Source organism: Vicia villosa, linkage group LG5 (genome assembly GCF_029867415.1).
Source record: "Vicia villosa cultivar HV-30 ecotype Madison, WI linkage group LG5, Vvil1.0, whole genome shotgun sequence".
In the NCBI taxonomy this organism is placed as follows: Eukaryota; Viridiplantae; Streptophyta; class Magnoliopsida; order Fabales; family Fabaceae; genus Vicia; species Vicia villosa.
The window spans coordinates 90,675,504-90,694,928 of NC_081184.1; positions in this window are offsets into that span (position 1 = coordinate 90,675,504).

The window sequence follows — 19,425 nt, forward strand, 5'->3', positions numbered from 1 at the left end:
GTATGCGGTTGATTTAAGACTTGTGGAGGTTTTTATCGTGTAGTCGCTATGATTTTATCAAGCTTCTGATAAGCCCCATTGACTTTAAATCCGAGTACATCATTCACTCACCATTGATCTCCTACTAACTTTGATAACATACTTGACAAGTTTCAAGATGGTTATCTTTAACATTTAACAACTAACTTTAATTTCCGCACCTTTACTATACCGCTCTTTATATTACCGCTCTTTATATTTTTCGCTTTATCGCTTTACTTTATCATTTCATCATATTTACTTTCTGTCATTTTCTCTTTGTCCACTTGGACCATACTCTATTTTTCTTGCTAAAACACTAATAAATAACCAAAATCTAAAAAATACATAAGGTTCTCTTTGGACTATCAGTTACTATCCCTAGCAATTTGGAGATTCGGACTTATGGACCTAGTACTTTTGGACTCATTCTATTACTATCCTGTGATTGTTCTGTCTGTCTGGCATTGTTCTGTTGTATGTTTATGTGTGCAGGTATTTCCTTGAAAGCCCTTGATGGTTAATTCCAAGGCATTGAGATAAGGATTTTACCCAAAAACAGCCGTTACTCTGCCCAATTTTTGTCAGAATCTTAATGTGCTTAATGAAAAAATGGTGCTAAGATAATAAGTTCATCTGGATCCCCAAGTGTTAATGTGTTGGTATTGATAAATCCAAAGGATGGGAAAATTACCTTGGCTCTTAATGTCAAGTGTTGGCTTCTTATTCGGTTAGACCGTTTCTTTCCTTAGCTTTTATTTTATGCATTAGGTTAGCCTCTTCATCTCCTCCCATTCTTAAATTTTCAAAATCTTCTCCCTTTTTCCAAAATATTCTTATGTTTGCAAATCTTTTCAAAACCTTTTTCTTAAAAATATCTTTCGCCCTTAGTGGCTTTTCTTCAAAAGTTTAGACACCGTTAACTGTCGAAACGAGTGGTTATACCCCACGATTTTGAAATTGATTGATAATAACGAGATCTTTTCCGCGTGAGAGAGCTAGTGGCATACTCGTTGATTTTATCCGAGTTGGAGCCCTTCTTTCATTTGCGATGCAAAGAACTTGTTTGTTCTCATGCTCAAAATCAATGGCTGAGTATTTCTCTCTAACGACACCAAAGTGTTTATTCGTTTTTAAAACGTTTTTCCCAAAAGCGGAACTACATTAGCTCTGACTTCTCCATTGCACCGAGGAGGTATGTAGGCACAAGGCTTAACGCTTTGCCGAGCTTATTTTAAAAATAAAACAAACCGTTTTTTTAGCACACACACAACACAGATTTTCAAAAAGGTTCCTGTGGAGTACCACAGATATGAGGGGTGCTTTAAACCTTCCCCTCATATAATCAACACCCGTACCTGAGATCTCTTTCTTGTTTTTTTTTAAAAACAAAACTTTGGGTTTTACGTTCTTTTCCCTTTTCCTTTGAAAAAATAAAGCGCGGTGGCGATTTCAAACGGAATATTGATTCGAGTCAATCCCATGGCTTCGATATCAGATTTTCCCCGCTACAGAAAAATGGCGACTCTGCTGGGGATCCAGTTTTAAGTGAGTTAAGCCTATTTTTTGTTTATCTGTGTGTTTTGTATTTGTATATATTATTGTGTGCTTTGTTTGTTTATTTTCTTTTTTTTTTTTCTTTTTGGTGCTCGATGGTTCCTCTGTGATGAGATAAAGTTCTAAACCGGACTTTGGTGAGTAACTTGAGATAGGAGGTGGTAAGACCAATAGTCGCATGTCAGGAGCAATCCTTACCATGAGCGTCATATGGTGGAACCCCAATCAGTGGAGGCCTCATGGAAGGTAGTAGAGGTTGTTACGAACCATCGTGATAACGCTATTACTTTCAATAGTGAGTGTCCGTAGAAGCTGAATGGCCTAGAACCCTTTTTAACCAATCTAAGCCTTTTTAGGATGTAGTGCAGAAACAAGATCAAGTACCAATTTGAGCTTGTTGTCATGCGATACTACGCTCAGACGAGGTCTTTTTAGGCATATTATTGGCGCCCATGAGCAATTGTGCGTGCCGGTAATATCCGATAGAAGATTGAAAACTCTGGGAACCTTTGTAGAACCCGATTGGCAGGTACAAACTTCCCTAGATCACTCCTTGTGGGATGGGTAGACCCATGGCTCCATGCTCGTGACGTCGAACCTTTGAACCTGGACTGTATGATTTTGTGTGATTTGATGTGATCTTGTGTGCTCTTGATTGTGATTGGTGCATAAACCATGCATTCATGCATTCATAAAAAATAACATTCACAAATGGTTTTCAAGGAACTTAGAGACATTTTTTGTAAACATAACAGGTACCATGGATCAAAAGAGAAGCATCAAGAAGTACACTTTCAGAAATTCAAGTGCAAAGGAATTGAAAGAGCTAGCAACTTTGGTTCCTAATCTTGACAACTTCAAAAGTCGTTATGGGAAATTGATTTCTATTTTGAAGACTAAAGTGGAAAAAGGGATTCTTGAGACTCTTGTGCAGTTTTATGACCCGGTTTATCATTGTTTCACCTTTCCTGATTATCAGCTTATGCCCACTTTGGAGGAGTATTCTTATTGGATTGGTTTACCGGTTACGGATGACATACCGTTTAGTGGTTTGGAGAAAGAGCCTCAGGTTGATGAGATAGCAGAACTCCTTCATTTAAAAATATCAGATGTAAAAGCAAACATGACCAAAAAAGGAGGAATTTGGGGGTTGACTTCTAAGTTCTTGATTGGAAAGGCTTCTATGTTGGCTAGTAAAGGAAGTATGATTGCTTTTGAGACATTTCTGGCCTTGCTCATCTATGGTTTGATACTCTTTCCCAACATTGACCATTTTGTCGATGTTAATGCTATTCGGATTTTCATGATTGGGAATCCTGTGCCTACTTTGCTTGGGGATACTTATCATTCCATTCACCATAGGAATGATAAGAAAGGTGGACTTATCAATTGTTGCACTCCTTTGCTCTATAAGTGGTTTATTTCTCACTTACCTCAAGCTAAGAGTTTCCTGAACAATCCTGATGGTCTCTCATGGTCTCAGAAAATCATGCCTCTTACTAATGGGAATATCCATTGGTACAATCCTGCTTATGACATTGGTGAGATTATTGATAGTTGTGGAGAATTCCCTAATGTACCTCTTCTTGGTATACAAGGAGGAATTACCTACAACCCCATTCTTGCAAGACGTCAATTTTGTTACCCCATGAAGGAGCGACCTGCTAGCATCCTTGTGTCAGGAATCTTCTATCTTAATCAAGATGGAAATTCGGATATGAGAAATCGGTTTGTGCGTGCTTGGCACCATGTTGATAGGAAGAGACATTTGGGAACGAAACAATGTGTTGCTCTCAAAGACTACACTGATTGGGTTCAAGCTAGAGCTCATACTTTTCAGATGCCTTATTTACTCGAAGAGCCTTCTCTACCCATTGCTCCACCATTGTCTCTCACTACTCCTGTTGAAAGTAGTGAAGAACATCTAGAGCTCGTGGCTAAGTTGAGAGCGGAAAGAGATGCTTTGGAGTTTGAGAACAAAGAGTTGAAGATACACTTGAAAGAAAAAGATGAAATGCTTGATATCCAAGATGGTTGGTTGATGGAAAAGGAAGATCAGATTCGTCATCAAGAAGAGTTGCTTCAACAACATGGTGAAAAGCGAAAGAGACCACAAGAAGATTCAGTTGCATGGAAAGAAGTTGCTGATAAGCTGCTGGTCGAGAATGCTCATTTGAAAGCCTTTTATGAAGATGAATTGGAGAAGCTCCGTAGGAAGCTGCAGAGAGGAGTTGGATCTTCGTCAGAAGTGTTCCCTTCTAGTTTTTAGCTTTTTCCTTTGTTTTGTAATTTTGGATCTCTGAATCCTTTTGTATGCTTTTCCATGATTAATGAAAGAATATTGTTATGTTTTATGATGTTTTTTACTAATGTTTACAATTAATGTCTTAAAAGTTCCTGGAAAACCAAAATAAAGATCATTTGCATTGCATTTCATGCATCATTCTGCATTTTGGTCCTGCTTCCGAAAGTATTCCCGAGGTCTTATTCAGTGTTCTTCATACAGAATCAAGCTGTCTCACCGGTATAATACTCGAGCTAACTGCAAGAAGAAGATGGAAGGTCTTGAACAAGAGAATCGTGAGCTACGTGAAGAGGTTGTTACTTTGAGATCTGGTGTGGATCGTCTCACTGCTCTGGTTGAGACATTGATGGCTGCTCAGAATCAAACTCAGAATCAGAATCAGGTTCTTCCTCCCAATGCCCAAGCTCAGGGTCAGACCACTGTGATTTCTGACATTGCTGCTACAACCATTCCTGCTATTCCTGTTGGTGCTACTCAGCAACGAATGCCTAATGGATATCCCTGGGGCATGCCTGAAGGTTATTTGTCTGTTCCTGAGATGACTCGCCCGTTGACTCCTGTTATGGTCAACACCTCTCCTATTGTTCATACTGGTCCTTTTGTCCCAGAGCCCATTTATGATGCTGCTCCAAGTGAAATTCATGATAGAATGGATGGTTTCCAAGATCAGTTTGAAGAACTGCAAAAAGAGATGAAAGCCTTGCGTGGGAAAGAACTGTTTGGAAAGAATGTGCATGATCTTTGCCTTGTTCCTAATGTGAAAGTACCTGCTAAGTTCAAGCTTCCTGAATTTGAGAAGTACAAAGGAAACTCCTGTCCTCAGGCACACCTGGTGATGTATATAAGGAAGATGTCCACTCACACTGATGATCAACGTCTGTTGATTCACTATTTCCAAGACAGTCTGACTGGAGCTGCTTCTAAGTGGTATATGGGCCTTGATAGCACCCATATTCGCACTTTCAATGACTTGGCTGAAGCGTTTGTGAAGCAATACAAATATAATGTGGACATGGCTCCTGATAGGGATCAATTGCGAGCTATGATGCAGAAAGAGAAGGAATCCTTCAAGGAATATGCTCAGAGATGGCGTGAGGTTGCCGCCCAAGTGATTCCTCCGATGGAAGAAAAAGAGATGACTAAGATTTTTCTGAAGACTCTTGGTCCGTTTTATTATGAGAAGATGATTGCTAGTGCTCCTGTAGACTTCACCGAAATGGTGGGTATGGGTGTCAGATTAGAAGAAGCTGTGCGAGAAGGTCGTTTGGTTCGAAATGAAAATTCATCTGGTGGTGCGAAGAAGTATGGTTCTTCATTTCAGAAGAAGAAAGAATCAGATGCTAATGCTGTTTCTCATGGGAGGAATAGTCGATTCAGGAATCAATCTCAACAAGTGGCGTCAGTGACTCCTGTTGTGAATTCAGTGCCAGTGGCTCCTGTTAATCAACAACCAGCAAGGCGGAATCCGTATCCTCGGATTAATATTGATCCTATCCCTATGACGTACACTGAACTGTATCCTGCTCTAATTCATAAGAAGCTGGTTCAACCAAGGTCACCACCTCCTGTGCCAGAGAAACTCCCTTGGTGGTACAAAGCTGATGCCACTTGTGCTTATCATCAGAATGCTTCTGGGCATGATTTGGAAAACTGTTGGGCCCTGAAGAATGAAGTTCAAAGATTGGTCCGTTCTGGAATGCTCTCTTTCCGTGATATTGGTCCAAATGTGAAGAACAATCCGTTGCCAACTCATGAAGCGTCTGCTGTGAATATGGTGTATGAATGTCCTGGGAAGACTCTTCCAGAAGTGAACGCTATTGTGGGAGACGAACCAGAGCCAGAAGTGCCAAACTTTGTGACCCATGGAAAGATGATTAAGAATTGGATCACCATTGACATTCCTGAGTGTACTCATGCTTCAAAGTAATTTGCTTTTATGTTTTTCAAAATCCTTTCATTCTGCCCAAGATGAAAGTGAAGTTGTTGGGGCTTTTTTCTGCTTGTTTTAAACATTAAAATCATCAATAAAAGTCATTTTGTTTCTGCATATACATGCTTTTTATCTTTTTTCTTTTTCTGGAAAGTGGTAACACAAAAAACCTTAAAAAATGTTTTCATTCTCCATAATCTGCACGATTACATGTTTGCATATATCTTTCCTTTTTCTGAAATAATAATCACTTGTGCAGATTAATCAATAAAACCGTTGAAAGTAATGACCCTGCGCCCTCTCCTAACTTCGAGTGTCCTGTGTATGAGGCGGAAGAAGAGAGTGATGAATGTATTCCTGATGAGATTTCCCGACTGCTTGAGCACGAGGAAGACACCATTCAGCCGTATAAAGAGCCATTAGAAGTCATCAACTTGGGTTCTGAAGAGGATAAAAAGGAAGTCAAGATTGGGGCACTGCTTGGTCAAGATGTTAAGAAGAGGATGGTAGAGCTTCTTAAAGAGTATGTTGACATTTTTGCGTGGTCCTACCAAGATATGCCTGGGTTGGACACCGATATTGTGGAGCATCGTTTGCCGTTGAAACCAGAATGTCCTCCTGTCAAGCAAAAGTTAAGAAGAAGTCATCCTGATATGGCAGAAAAGATTAAGAATGAGGTCTTGAAACAGATAGATGCAGGTTTCCTTGTCACTTCTGTATATCCTCAATGGATTGCCAATATCGTGCCCGTTCCGAAGAAAGACGGAAAAGTTCGCATGTGTGTTGATTACAGAGATTTGAATAAAGCCAGTCCGAAAGATGATTTTCCTCTACCTCACATTGATATGTTGGTAGATAGCACTGCAAAGTTTGAAGTTTTCTCCTTTATGGATGGTTTTTCAGGATATAACCAGATTAAGATGGCACCTGAAGACATGGAAAAGACAACTTTTATTACACCATGGGGGACATTCTGTTACAAAGTGATGCCTTTTGGGTTGAAGAATGCTGGTGCGACATATCAGAGGGCCATGACTACTCTTTTTCATGATATGATGCACAAAGAAATTGAGGTTTATGTGGATGACATGATTGCCAAGTCCCAATCAGAGGAGGGGCACATGGAGGATCTTTTAAAGTTGTTTCAGCGTTTGAGAAAGTATCGTCTCCGCTTAAATCCAAACAAATGCACTTTTGGTGTCCGTTCTGGAAAGTTATTGGGTTTTGTTGTCAGTCAGAGAGGAATTGAAGTAGATCCTGATAAAGTCAAAGCAATTCAGGAAATGCCAGCACCAAAGACTGAAAAACAAGTGAGAGGTTTCCTCGGACGTCTGAATTATATCTCCAGGTTCATTTCCAATATGACTGCTACCTGTGAGCCGATCTTCAAGCTTTTAAAGAAAAATCAGGAATGTGTGTGGAATGAAGATTGTCAGAAAGCTTTTGACAACATCAAAGAATATCTGCTTGAACCTCCCATTTTGCTCCCTCCAGTTGAGGGAAGACCTCTAATTATGTACCTCACAGTGTTTGAAAACTCAATGGGATGTGTGTTGGGTCAGCATGACGAGTCTGGTCGAAAAGAGTATGCAATATACTACCTTAGCAAAAAGTTTACCGAGTGCGAAACAAGATACTCGCTGCTTGAGAAAACTTGCTGTGCTTTGGTGTGGGCTGCTCGCCGACTAAGACAGTATATGTTGAACCACACCACCCTATTGATCTCCAAAATGGATCCAATTAAGTATGTATTTGAGAAACCTGCATTAACTGGAAGGATTGCTCGCTGGCAAATGTTGCTATCAGAATATGATATTGAATATCGAGCTCAGAAAGCTGTGAAAGGAAGTGTGTTGGCAGAGTACCTCGCTCACCAACCAATTGATGAGCATCAGTCTATCAAGATGGACTTCCCAGATGAAGATATAATGTATTTGAGATCTCAAGATTGGGATGAACCATTGCCAGAAGAAGGGCCGGATCCTGAATCCAAATGGGGTTTGATTTTTGATGGAGCTTCTAATATTCATGGCCATGGAATTGGCGCCATTATCATCACTCCACATGGATCACATGTTCCTTTTACTGCAAGGATATGTTTTGACTGTACAAACAATATTGCTGAGTATGAAGCTTGCATCATGGGACTTGAAGAGGCCATTAATCTGAGAATTAAGATTCTTGATGTTTATGGAGACTCTGCGCTTGTGATTAATCAGATTAAAGGAGAATGGGAAACTCGTCATCCTGGTTTAATTCCTTACAAAGATTACGCCAGAAGGCTATTGACATTCTTCAACAAAGTTGAATTCCACCACATCCCTCGAGATGAGAATCAGATGGCTGATGCATTAGCCACATTGTCTTCCATGTACAAAGTGAATTTCCATAATGAGGAACCTCAGATTACAATCAGGCGTCTTGATAGACCTGCTCATGTATTTGTAGTTGAGGAAGCAACAGATGAAAAGCCTTGGTATTTCGATATTAAGCACTTCCTTCAGACTCAAGAGTACCCACTTGGGGCATCAAATAAAGACAAGAAAACTTTGAGGAGATTGGCTGGTAGTTTCTTCATCAATGCTGATGTTTTGTATAAAAGAAATTATGACATGGTTTTGCTCAGATGCGTGGATAGACACGAAGCAGACATGTTGATGCATGAAATTCATGAAGGTTCTTTTGGTACCCATGCCAATGGACATTCGATGGCTAAAAAGATGCTTAGAGCAGGTTACTATTGGTTGACAATGGAATCTGATTGCTACAAGTTTGTAAAGAAGTGTCACAAATGTCAAGTGTATGCTGACAAGATTCATGTGCCTCCGACACTTCTCAATGTTATTTCCTCTCCATGGCCTTTCTCTATGTGGGGTATTGATATGATTGGCATGATTGAACCCAAGGCTTCGAATGGACATCGATTCATCCTGGTAGCAATCGATTACTTCACCAAGTGGGTAGAAGCTGCTTCATATGCTAATGTAACAAAGCAAGTTGTGGTCAGATTTATCAAGAACAACATCATCTGCAGATATGGTGTACCGAGCAAGATCATTACTGATAATGGCTCGAATCTGAACAATAGCATGATGAGAGAATTGTGTGAAAGCTTCAAGATTGAACATCACAACTCTTCGCCTTATAGGCCAAAGATGAATGGAGCTGTTGAAGCAGCAAATAAGAACATTAAGAAAATAGTGCAAAAGATGGTTGTCACGTACAAGGACTGGCATGAGATGCTCCCATTTGCTTTGCATGGGTACCGTACATCTGTCCGTACTTCAACAGGGGCAACTCCCTTTTCTTTGGTTTATGGTATGGAAGCAGTGCTCCCTATTGAGGTTGAGATTCCATCATTGAGAGTTTTAATGGAAACCAAGTTATCTGAGGCTGAATGGTGTCAGAGTAGGTTTGATCAATTGAATTTGATAGAAGAAAAGAGAATGACGGCTTTATGCCATGGTCAGTTATATCAGAAAAGAATGAAGAAAGCATTTGATAAGAAGGTTCGACCTCGTGTATTCAGAGAAGGCGACCTCGTGCTCAAAAGGATCTTGTCTTTCACCTCTGATTCAAGGGGCAAGTGGACTCCTAATTTTGAAGGACCATATGTTGTTAAGAAAGCCTTCTCTGGCGGTGCATTAATTCTTGCAACTATGGATGGAGAGGAGCTCCCACGTCCCGTGAATGCTGATGTAGTCAAGAAATACTTCGCCTAAATAATAAAAGAACAGCTCGCTAAGTTGAAAACCCGAAAGGGCGGCTTAGGCAAAAAAGAGCGTCTCGGTGGATTGAAAACCCGAAAGGGCGGTCCAGGCAAAAATTAGAGACATAAACAGAATAAAATACCCGGTGGACTGAAAACCCGAAAGGGCGGTCCAGGCAAAAGTTAGGGATTCATGGCAAGTAACTACATCAGACAAGACTTGATCATCAGCAGTCATCTGTTTATCATGAAGAAGTCCAACACTTTTCAACGGAAGCCTTTGCTCAGGAATTCCCAGTTGAGAGAGAGGATGGGGTCATTACATTTCAATGTACCTTTTCCATAAAATTACCACTTTCCAAACTTTGTATTAATCCATGGGGTCTTGCCTTTTGCAGGCTACCATTCTATTAAGAAAGTTTGAGCCTTTACCTTTTCATTTGGCAATCTTATTTCTTCCATATCTCTCAAAATGTCATTTATTGTTGATAGTAATTTTTGAAACAAAGAGAAAATTGATTTCAACAAAATCCTTTTGAAAATTATAAAAGAATTTTTACTTTGATTCATGAGTGCATTACAAGGAATGGATATGTTGATGTATTCATATGCAGAAGAACGTATTACACTCAATATACCTTTGGCCTGGTTCGAGTTTGGTTTAGAACTCAACTACGGTGTTCTCTCAGCTTCAATGTTCCCTAGTGTTGGGTATCATATATTTTTGAAGCCATCAAAAGATTGATAGCAGTTTCTGCTCTGGTGTTCAGTTTGGGACATGCTTGATTATGTCATCTTTGTACACCATCTCTTTTATATCATCAGTGGTACGGTGGTATGCCTTCTTCATACCTTCAGTGGAACGTGGGTATGTGTTATCGTTAGTGGTACGGCGATACATCTCTTTCTACCTCCAGTGGGACGTTGGTAGTTCACCTCCAGTGGAACGTTGGTGTATTTTGTTATCTTCATCGTCAGTGGTACGTCGATGTATATCTCTTTCTACCTCCAGTGGGACGTTGGTAGTTCACCTCCAGTGGAACGTTGGTGTATTTTGTTATCTTCATCGTCAGTGGTACGGCGATACATCTCTTTCTACCTCCAGTGGGACGTTGGTAGTTCACCTCCAGTGGAACGTTGGTGTATTTTGTTATCTTCATCGTCAGTGGTACGTCGATGTATATCTCTTTCTACCTCCAGTGGGACGTTGGTAGTTCACCTCCAGTGGAACGTTGGTGTATTTTGTTATCTTCATCGTCAGTGGTACGTCGATGTATATCTCTTTCTACCTCCAGTGGGACGTTGGTAGTTCACCTCCAGTGGAACGTTGGTGTATTTTGTTATCTTCATCGTCAGTGGTACGTCGATGTATATCTCTTTCTACCTCCAGTGGGACGTTGGTAGTTCACCTCCAGTGGAACGTTGGTGTATTTTGTTATCTTCATCGTCAGTGGTACGTCGATGTATATCTCTTTCTACCTCCAGTGGGACGTTGGTAGTTCACCTCCAGTGGAACGTTGGTGTATTTTGTTATCTTCATCGTCAGTGGTACGTCGATGTATATCTCTTTCTACCTCCAGTGGGACGTTGGTAGTTCACCTCCAGTGGAACGTTGGTGTATTTTGTTATCTTCATCGTCAGTGGTACGTCGATGTATATCTCTTTCTACCTCCAGTGGGACGTTGGTAGTTCACCTCCAGTGGAACGTTGGTGTATTTTGTTATCTTCATCGTCAGTGGTACGTCGATGTATATCTCTTTCTACCTCCAGTGGGACGTTGGTAGTTCACCTCCAGTGGAACGTTGGTGTATTTTGTTATCTTCATCGTCAGTGGTACGTCGATATACATCTCCTTCTACCTCCAGTGGGACGTTGGTAGTTCACCTTCAGTGGAACATGGGTATGTGTTATCATCAGTGGGACGTTGGTAGTTCACCTTCAGTGGAACGTGGGTATGTGTTATCATCAGTGGTACGGTGGTATATCTCTTTTCATGACATCAGTGGTACGGTGGTATATCTCTTTTCATGACATCAGTGGTACGGTAGTGTATTTCTCTTCAATGCCTCCATTGGAACGTTGGTATGTGTTATCGTCAGTGGTACGGCGGTACATCTCTTTATCAGTGGTACGATGATTTGATTTCTGTTAACAGATGATGGGTATTCAGATGCATACTTTCTCATCCCCAGTGAAAGAGGATGACCCCTTTTCTCATCCCCAGTAAAAGAGGATGCTATAACCTCTCTGACGCGAAATGTTTTCCCCAGAGAAGTTTCTGTTCCCCACTAAAGTTCTGTCTCCAACAAAGTCTTGCCTTCCCCAGAGGAGTTCCTACTTGCAAGACATTTGTTTCCCAGCGGAGTTATATCAAGACATTTGTTTTCCCCAGTGGATCACCTGTTACTCCCCAGTGTTGTCATGCTTTATTATCATCACATGCATTCATTGACATTGCATTGCATCTTAGGCTCAAAAATTGTGCTTTATATATTTAAGTCTCTTCGATTTTTGTCAAAACGAAGATTTCCAATCATCGTATCTCCAAATCGAAGAAACTTAAATAGGGGCATCTGTCATACCCCAATTTTTGACCCTAAGATCACACATCATTTGCATACCAATCATCAATCAAGAAATTTAAACCTAGATCTCTGCTTGCAATGTTGTGCTTAATTCATCTGCAAAGGAATCATCGAGCACCCATGTTTTAGTTTGTGTATATTGTTTTACTAACCAAAATACCAAAAATATTGCCTTGTGCTCTTGTATGTTTGTGTTTTGTAGGTACCAAGTCAAAATACCCATCAAAGGAGCATTTTTCAACATTTTCACTGTGCAAATCGATTTGCATAAGGTGTAAATCGATTTACACAACTGTTTCTGCACTAGATTTGCTTCTGCCATCAGTGCAAATCGATTTGCATAAGACAGCAATCGATTTGCATAACTGTTTTTGCCCCAGATTTTGCCTTTTTTCAGCCATGTAAATAGATTTGCATAATGTGCAAATCGATTGCACCAGCACGAATTTGGAAAAATGAAGGCAAATTTCAGCTTTTTGAAGTGTTGACATCATTTGCAAGCATGGGAAGCATGACTTGGTTCTTACATTTGATTTCCTACATCATCTAATCATGTACCCTCATGTGATTGCATCAAGACCATTGGATTTCATTTTTGGCTCCAAATCACTTTTCCAAGCCTAATTCTATTTTCCAATCCTAACTCCAAGCCACAAAATTTCCCAAGCCTAAGTGCTATAAATTGAGGCACTCCCCTCTTCATTTTTCAAGCTTTGATAGCCAAGAAACTTATTGCAAATTCTCTCCTCACCTCTTCCAAACCCATCACTCAAAGCTCTTTCTCTTCCACACAAATTAGTGAGTCACATCTTGAACCTCACTAATTTAGAGCTAAACCTCAACATAAACACTACTTTTCTTCATCAATTGTGATAGATCAAGGCTTGTGGTTGTGTGTTCTTGAAGAAGATTCAAAGTTTGTGAAAGATTTGGTAAAATTCTAGATCCAATCCATAATTCAAGATGTGATCCATTGTTGTTTATGCTTGATGCACCTTTGGTGCTACATTGATGAGATTTGCTTGCTTAATTGATACATTTTCGTGCACAAATTGATCCAAGATCACAAGGTGTTTGGTTTTATGTTTAAACAAGTTTTCTTCTCTTTATTTGCTGTTTTTTTGAAAACTGTGTTGTGCAAATCGATTTACATCTTGTGCAAATCGATTTACATAACTGAAAACTGCGCAGATTTTGAAAACAGAGTTATGCAAATCGATTTACACTCTGTGCAAATCGATTTACATCTGGGCAGAATGCTGATTTTTGTGGTTTTTGACTTGTTTTTGGTTCTAACTCATCTTCTACTCCATTCTTTTGATATTTTCTTTGAATCACAAGTTAGAGGCCTAATTTCTCTCTAATTTCAATGGACTTAGGGCGTTGATAGGATGAGAATCCAAATCCGCAATATTAAGTGATTGAAATTATGGATGAAAGGAGCTTTTAATGTGGTTCCATCTTTTACTTCTTTTTATTTTGGTCGATGAAAGTCTTAATGCCTTGAGAATTCTTATGGATTCTTGGTAAAGACTAGATCACTCACCTATTTTCTTTTCGTGCGGTATTGCTTTCGGAAAACGATCTACATATCGTTCTTCTCGCATGCATTAGCACATAAAGTTTTGACCGGCCTCGTTGTAGGGTGATTTCTATATAAATCACTTGGCGATCTGCTTAACATAGCGCAATATTTCGTGTCCCGAATAAAAAAAGATCAAATATGGAAGAGAATTGTATGCGGTTGATTTAAGACTTGTGGAGGTTTTTATCGTGTAGTCGCTATGATTTTATCAAGCTTCTGATAAGCCCCATTGACTTTAAATCCGAGTACATCATTCACTCACCATTGATCTCCTACTAACTTTGATAACATACTTGACAAGTTTCAAGATGGTTATCTTTAACATTTAACAACTAACTTTAATTTCCGCACCTTTACTATACCGCTCTTTATATTACCGCTCTTTATATTTTTCGCTTTATCGCTTTACTTTATCATTTCATCATATTTACTTTCTGTCATTTTCTCTTTGTCCACTTGGACCATACTCTATTTTTCTTGCTAAAACACTAATAAATAACCAAAATCTAAAAAATACATAAGGTTCTCTTTGGACTATCAGTTACTATCCCTAGCAATTTGGAGATTCGGACTTATGGACCTAGTACTTTTGGACTCATTCTATTACTATCCTGTGATTGTTCTGTCTGTCTGGCATTGTTCTGTTGTATGTTTATGTGTGCAGGTATTTCCTTGAAAGCCCTTGATGGTTAATTCCAAGGCATTGAGATAAGGATTTTACCCAAAAACAGCCGTTACTCTGCCCAATTTTTGTCAGAATCTTAATGTGCTTAATGAAAAAATGGTGCTAAGATAATAAGTTCATCTGGATCCCCAAGTGTTAATGTGTTGGTATTGATAAATCCAAAGGATGGGAAAATTACCTTGGCTCTTAATGTCAAGTGTTGGCTTCTTATTCGGTTAGACCGTTTCTTTCCTTAGCTTTTATTTTATGCATTAGGTTAGCCTCTTCATCTCCTCCCATTCTTAAATTTTCAAAATCTTCTCCCTTTTTCCAAAATATTCTTATGTTTGCAAATCTTTTCAAAACCTTTTTCTTAAAAATATCTTTCGCCCTTAGTGGCTTTTCTTCAAAAGTTTAGACACCGTTAACTGTCGAAACGAGTGGTTATACCCCACGATTTTGAAATTGATTGATAATAACGAGATCTTTTCCGCGTGAGAGAGCTAGTGGCATACTCGTTGATTTTATCCGAGTTGGAGCCCTTCTTTCATTTGCGATGCAAAGAACTTGTTTGTTCTCATGCTCAAAATCAATGGCTGAGTATTTCTCTCTAACGACACCAAAGTGTTTATTCGTTTTTAAAACGTTTTTCCCAAAAGCGGAACTACATTAGCTCTGACTTCTCCATTGCACCGAGGAGGTATGTAGGCACAAGGCTTAACGCTTTGCCGAGCTTATTTTAAAAATAAAACAAACCGTTTTTTTAGCACACACACAACACAGATTTTCAAAAAGGTTCCTGTGGAGTACCACAGATATGAGGGGTGCTTTAAACCTTCCCCTCATATAATCAACACCCGTACCTGAGATCTCTTTCTTGTTTTTTTTTAAAAACAAAACTTTGGGTTTTACGTTCTTTTCCCTTTTCCTTTGAAAAAATAAAGCGCGGTGGCGATTTCAAACGGAATATTGATTCGAGTCAATCCCATGGCTTCGATATCAGATTTTCCCCGCTACAGCAAGGAATGAAGAATGTCTTTAAAGACGACTACCTGAAAAGGTTGAAAGATGTCTTAAAGAAGACTACCTGAAGAGGTTCTTGAGAGGGATGACGAATTGTTTTTTTTTTAAAGGGACTACCTGAAAAGGTGCTTAGGACAAGAATGTCTCGAAGAAGGCTACCTGAAAAGGTGCTTAGAAAAGTAATGTCTTAAAGAAGACTACCTGAAAAGGAACTTAGAAAGAAGGGAACGTCTTGAAAAAGACTACCTGAAAAGGAACTTAGAAAAGTAACGTCTTGAAGAAGACTATCTGAAAAGGTATTTAGAAAACGAATGTCTTGAAGAAGACTACCTCAAAAGGTACTTAGAAAAAGAATGTCCTGAAGAAGACTACCTGAAAAGGTATTTTAGAAAAAGGGATGTCTTGAAGAAGACTACCTAAAAAGGTTCTTTGAAAAGAATGTCTTGAAGAAGACTACCTAAAAAGGTTCTTGGAAAAGAATGTCTTGAAAAAGACTACCTGAAGATACTCCTGAAAAGGATGACAATTTGTCTTGAATAAGACTGCTTGAGGAAACTCCTAGAAAGGATCGTGAGATTCGTCTTAAAGAAGACCACATAGAACATTACAGTGTAATGTATCAACCAATGTATGCAATGCATGAATGTTTTTGCATGATGCTTCACTGATGGGTTGTTGATAACCAAAGCGTATATAGCTTGCTGTAGTTGCAGTTTTTTTTTTATAAGATGGGGTGTGATGCTAGCGCGATTCCCCGATACCTGTTTTTGAACTTTGATGATCGTAGTTAGGAGAAATATTTGTTCGAGGTTGTAAAGTGCGAGAACGCCTTTTCCTTTTGTTGTGTGTCTTGCCCCAGTTTGGGCTTTAGAGTTACTCCACGCCTTTAAACTTTTTTTTTTGGGGTTTTACCTCATGGATTGATATCCAGTGCCCCAATGTTTAGTGAAAAGATGCCTATGATCTCCAAGTTACGAGGGAAGCGCCCCGGGAAATAACCTTGTCATATGCTTTGACATTTAGATTAAAGGGTGTGCCCCTGATCTCCAGGTTATGGAAGGTTATCCATGGTGTTCTATCCTTTGAATTTGAATTCTTCCCATGTTTGACATGCCCCTGTTTGAGATTGATTCGAGATGTGACCCAGGTCGATTGAACCTTAGGAAGAATGCCCCTAGTAAATAGGATCTTTGATTGTATGCCCCTGCGATCCTTGAAAGTTTGCCCCTGTTTAGGAGAACCCCCTAGATGTGGTTCCCCCGACTCCAGGGTCTTTATTAGAAATGATCACCTTTGATTAACCCATTTCGAGATTTCCTCGATGCTAAGTGTATACTCGTAGATGGTGTTGTACCTTTTGAGAAGTAGCTCCAATGGAATGCGTATGCAAGTTTTGAAATCGAAGTCCGTTATGAATTAGGACTGGATGGTTTTGGAAAGAATGCTTGAAGAAGCACATTGGTTAGAAATAGTTTTAACAAACATAGGAGTCAGTATAACAAATCCTGCTTAACATGCTTTCATGGTTAACCTTGCCTCAATTAGGACTTTTAAATGTTGTAACTTGGCCTGGTTCATGTTTTAAGAAACAATGGATATAAGGCTCAAAATTTTATTTATCCCACCCCTTTCTCCTTGATGTTCTCCAGATCCTAAAAATTCGTCTAATCCAATGGATGTGCTTTGTTTTCAAGAGAATCGTTTCAGTTTCGATGTTGAGCAGAAGCCTTAGTAGAGATCCAAACTTTGATGACATATGTTGTAAATATCCAAGCAATGATGTGAAGCTTTGATGGTTTAGCAGTCACAAGATTATCCTTTGTATTTCGCCTTTGTTTTTATCCCTTATTTTTGCATGAGCTAATTCTTTTGGATTTGACCCATCGGGATGCCCCAATTTTGCCTAAGTCTTTTTGTTTCCTTTTATGGAATTTTGTTTTGACTTAGCGGGCGTTTTTTATTCTTGAAAGCTCCTTTTGAGATTGATTCTTGGATATTGCATGTTGTGACTGCTATGTTGATTTTGATCTGTAAGCTTCGCCTTTGATACTTCCTCGATCTTGAATGATGTAATGAGGAAGAAGGTGTTGTAAATGTTACCTCCATTGCTTTCTCAATCTTGGATGAATGCGAGGAAGAAGATATGCTTGAACCTTATGCTTGGATTGACTGATTCTCTTGGCAACCAAAATACATCATTGAATTAGTTGACATCTACCCTGCCCCTGGTTAAAATCAAGGTTCTTTTGAAAAGTAGAAACAAACTCCAACTCCTGGCTCGAGGGGGTGACGAGGGATTAACATCCTTATATCTCCACTGTTTGGGAATGGAAACAATGCCTGTACATCCTCGGCTCGGTCTTACCTTGAAAGCATATATTTAGCTGGACTTAGTTTTTGTATTCGTCATTCTCCCTCAAGTTTGTTAATAACCCTAAAAATAGAAGTGTGTGACTGGAAAGTCATGGTAGTGAGTGAATGAATTGACTCCAAAACCTGCATGGTTGTCCCATTAGAATTGCTAATCCGAAGGTACAGCTTTTATCTTGAGTAACACTTAGCGGTCGTAAGGGTTGAAATTGTGAGCACGGTAAACACCTATTGATCCTAGGGATAATCTCCTTTGTAGATCCACTGACCTTGTTTCACTCCTTAGATTCTTAAACTTTTAGAAGTGAGGGCAACCTCGAATTTTCTTTGGACATGTCAAACCTGGCGGGAATAAATCGTTAGCGGTGGGTTTTCGTCGTATCGGAACTTCATGAGTTTCCTTTGACTGAACCTCTTTTGCTTTTCCTAAGGATAGTATCACCTATGACCCTTTTTTCTTGGTGTGGGGCTGACATATGTCGAATTCCCTCCATTGTGGTTATGCCTCTTTGTTCAGGATATTGCCCCAGTTGGACTAATCCTTGCCCCCAGGTTATCGTAGAGCGTCCTCGAAAGTTTGATATGTTCTAAGATGAACCCCTTTATAACTAGATACATCTTGAGTGTATCTATGAGGGAACTCTTTGTTGAACTAATCCTTGCTCGATGACAACCTTCATTGTATTCATAATCCTGTTATGACAAGGCATGGACATGCGGCTGGCATGGTGAAAGGCATCTTTTTTCTTTAGCAAGACTGAGATCTTTTATTCTCCTTGCTCCGTAGTCTACGATCCTTTGATTTTTTTGGGAGTTTCGGGAAACCGGCTAGCATGGCTGGTATGGATGCGGGCGAAGATAGAAATGCAAATGTGAATGTATGAATGCATGAAAATGCAAATGCATGCGTAAGCGAGAGACTCCTTGTACTGTAACTCCGTGTATGCAATGCAAACGTGTAACATATGATCCTAGGGATAGCCTTAGAGGCGACATTAGACCCTTTCGGAATCTTTGCAGGATAAATGTTATGACACGCTAAGGGAAATCCCTCGAATTCGAGAGTATGCAGAGGATAGTGGCTAATGACCGTTCATGACAGTCACTAAATCTCATGGCCATCGAGAGGCCAATCAATGTGTACCAATGAATTTGTCCCTCGTGGGAAGGTTCTCTATGCGGAACACAGCCTATATAAGGACGATATCGGGCGAAGAGAAATCCCTACAAGCTAGGGATGAAGACGCATAAATGGAAATCTGAACCCTACAAGTTAAAGGGTGTGCAGAGACAAACATGGAGTGACCGTTCAAGACAGTCACTAGATCTCATAGCCATCGAGAGGCTAATCGAACGCATGCTAATGAAGTTGTCCTTCGTATGAAGGATGTGATTTTTTTTTGAAATAGAGTCCCTACAGGCTAGGGACTGCATAGATGTAGGCACGAGGTGACCGTTCAAGACAGTCACTAGATCGCATGGCCATCGAGAGGCCAATCGATGTGCGTTAATAGAAATGTCCTTCGTGGGAAGGACACGTAGTTGTAAGAATACAAGGATATAAAAATAAAATCCCCACAGGCTAGGGGATGCATAGATGGTGATGTCCTTCGTGGGAAAGACATGGTCTTTAGAAATTAGAGTCCCTACAGGCTAGGGACCACGTGGGGATACCTGCA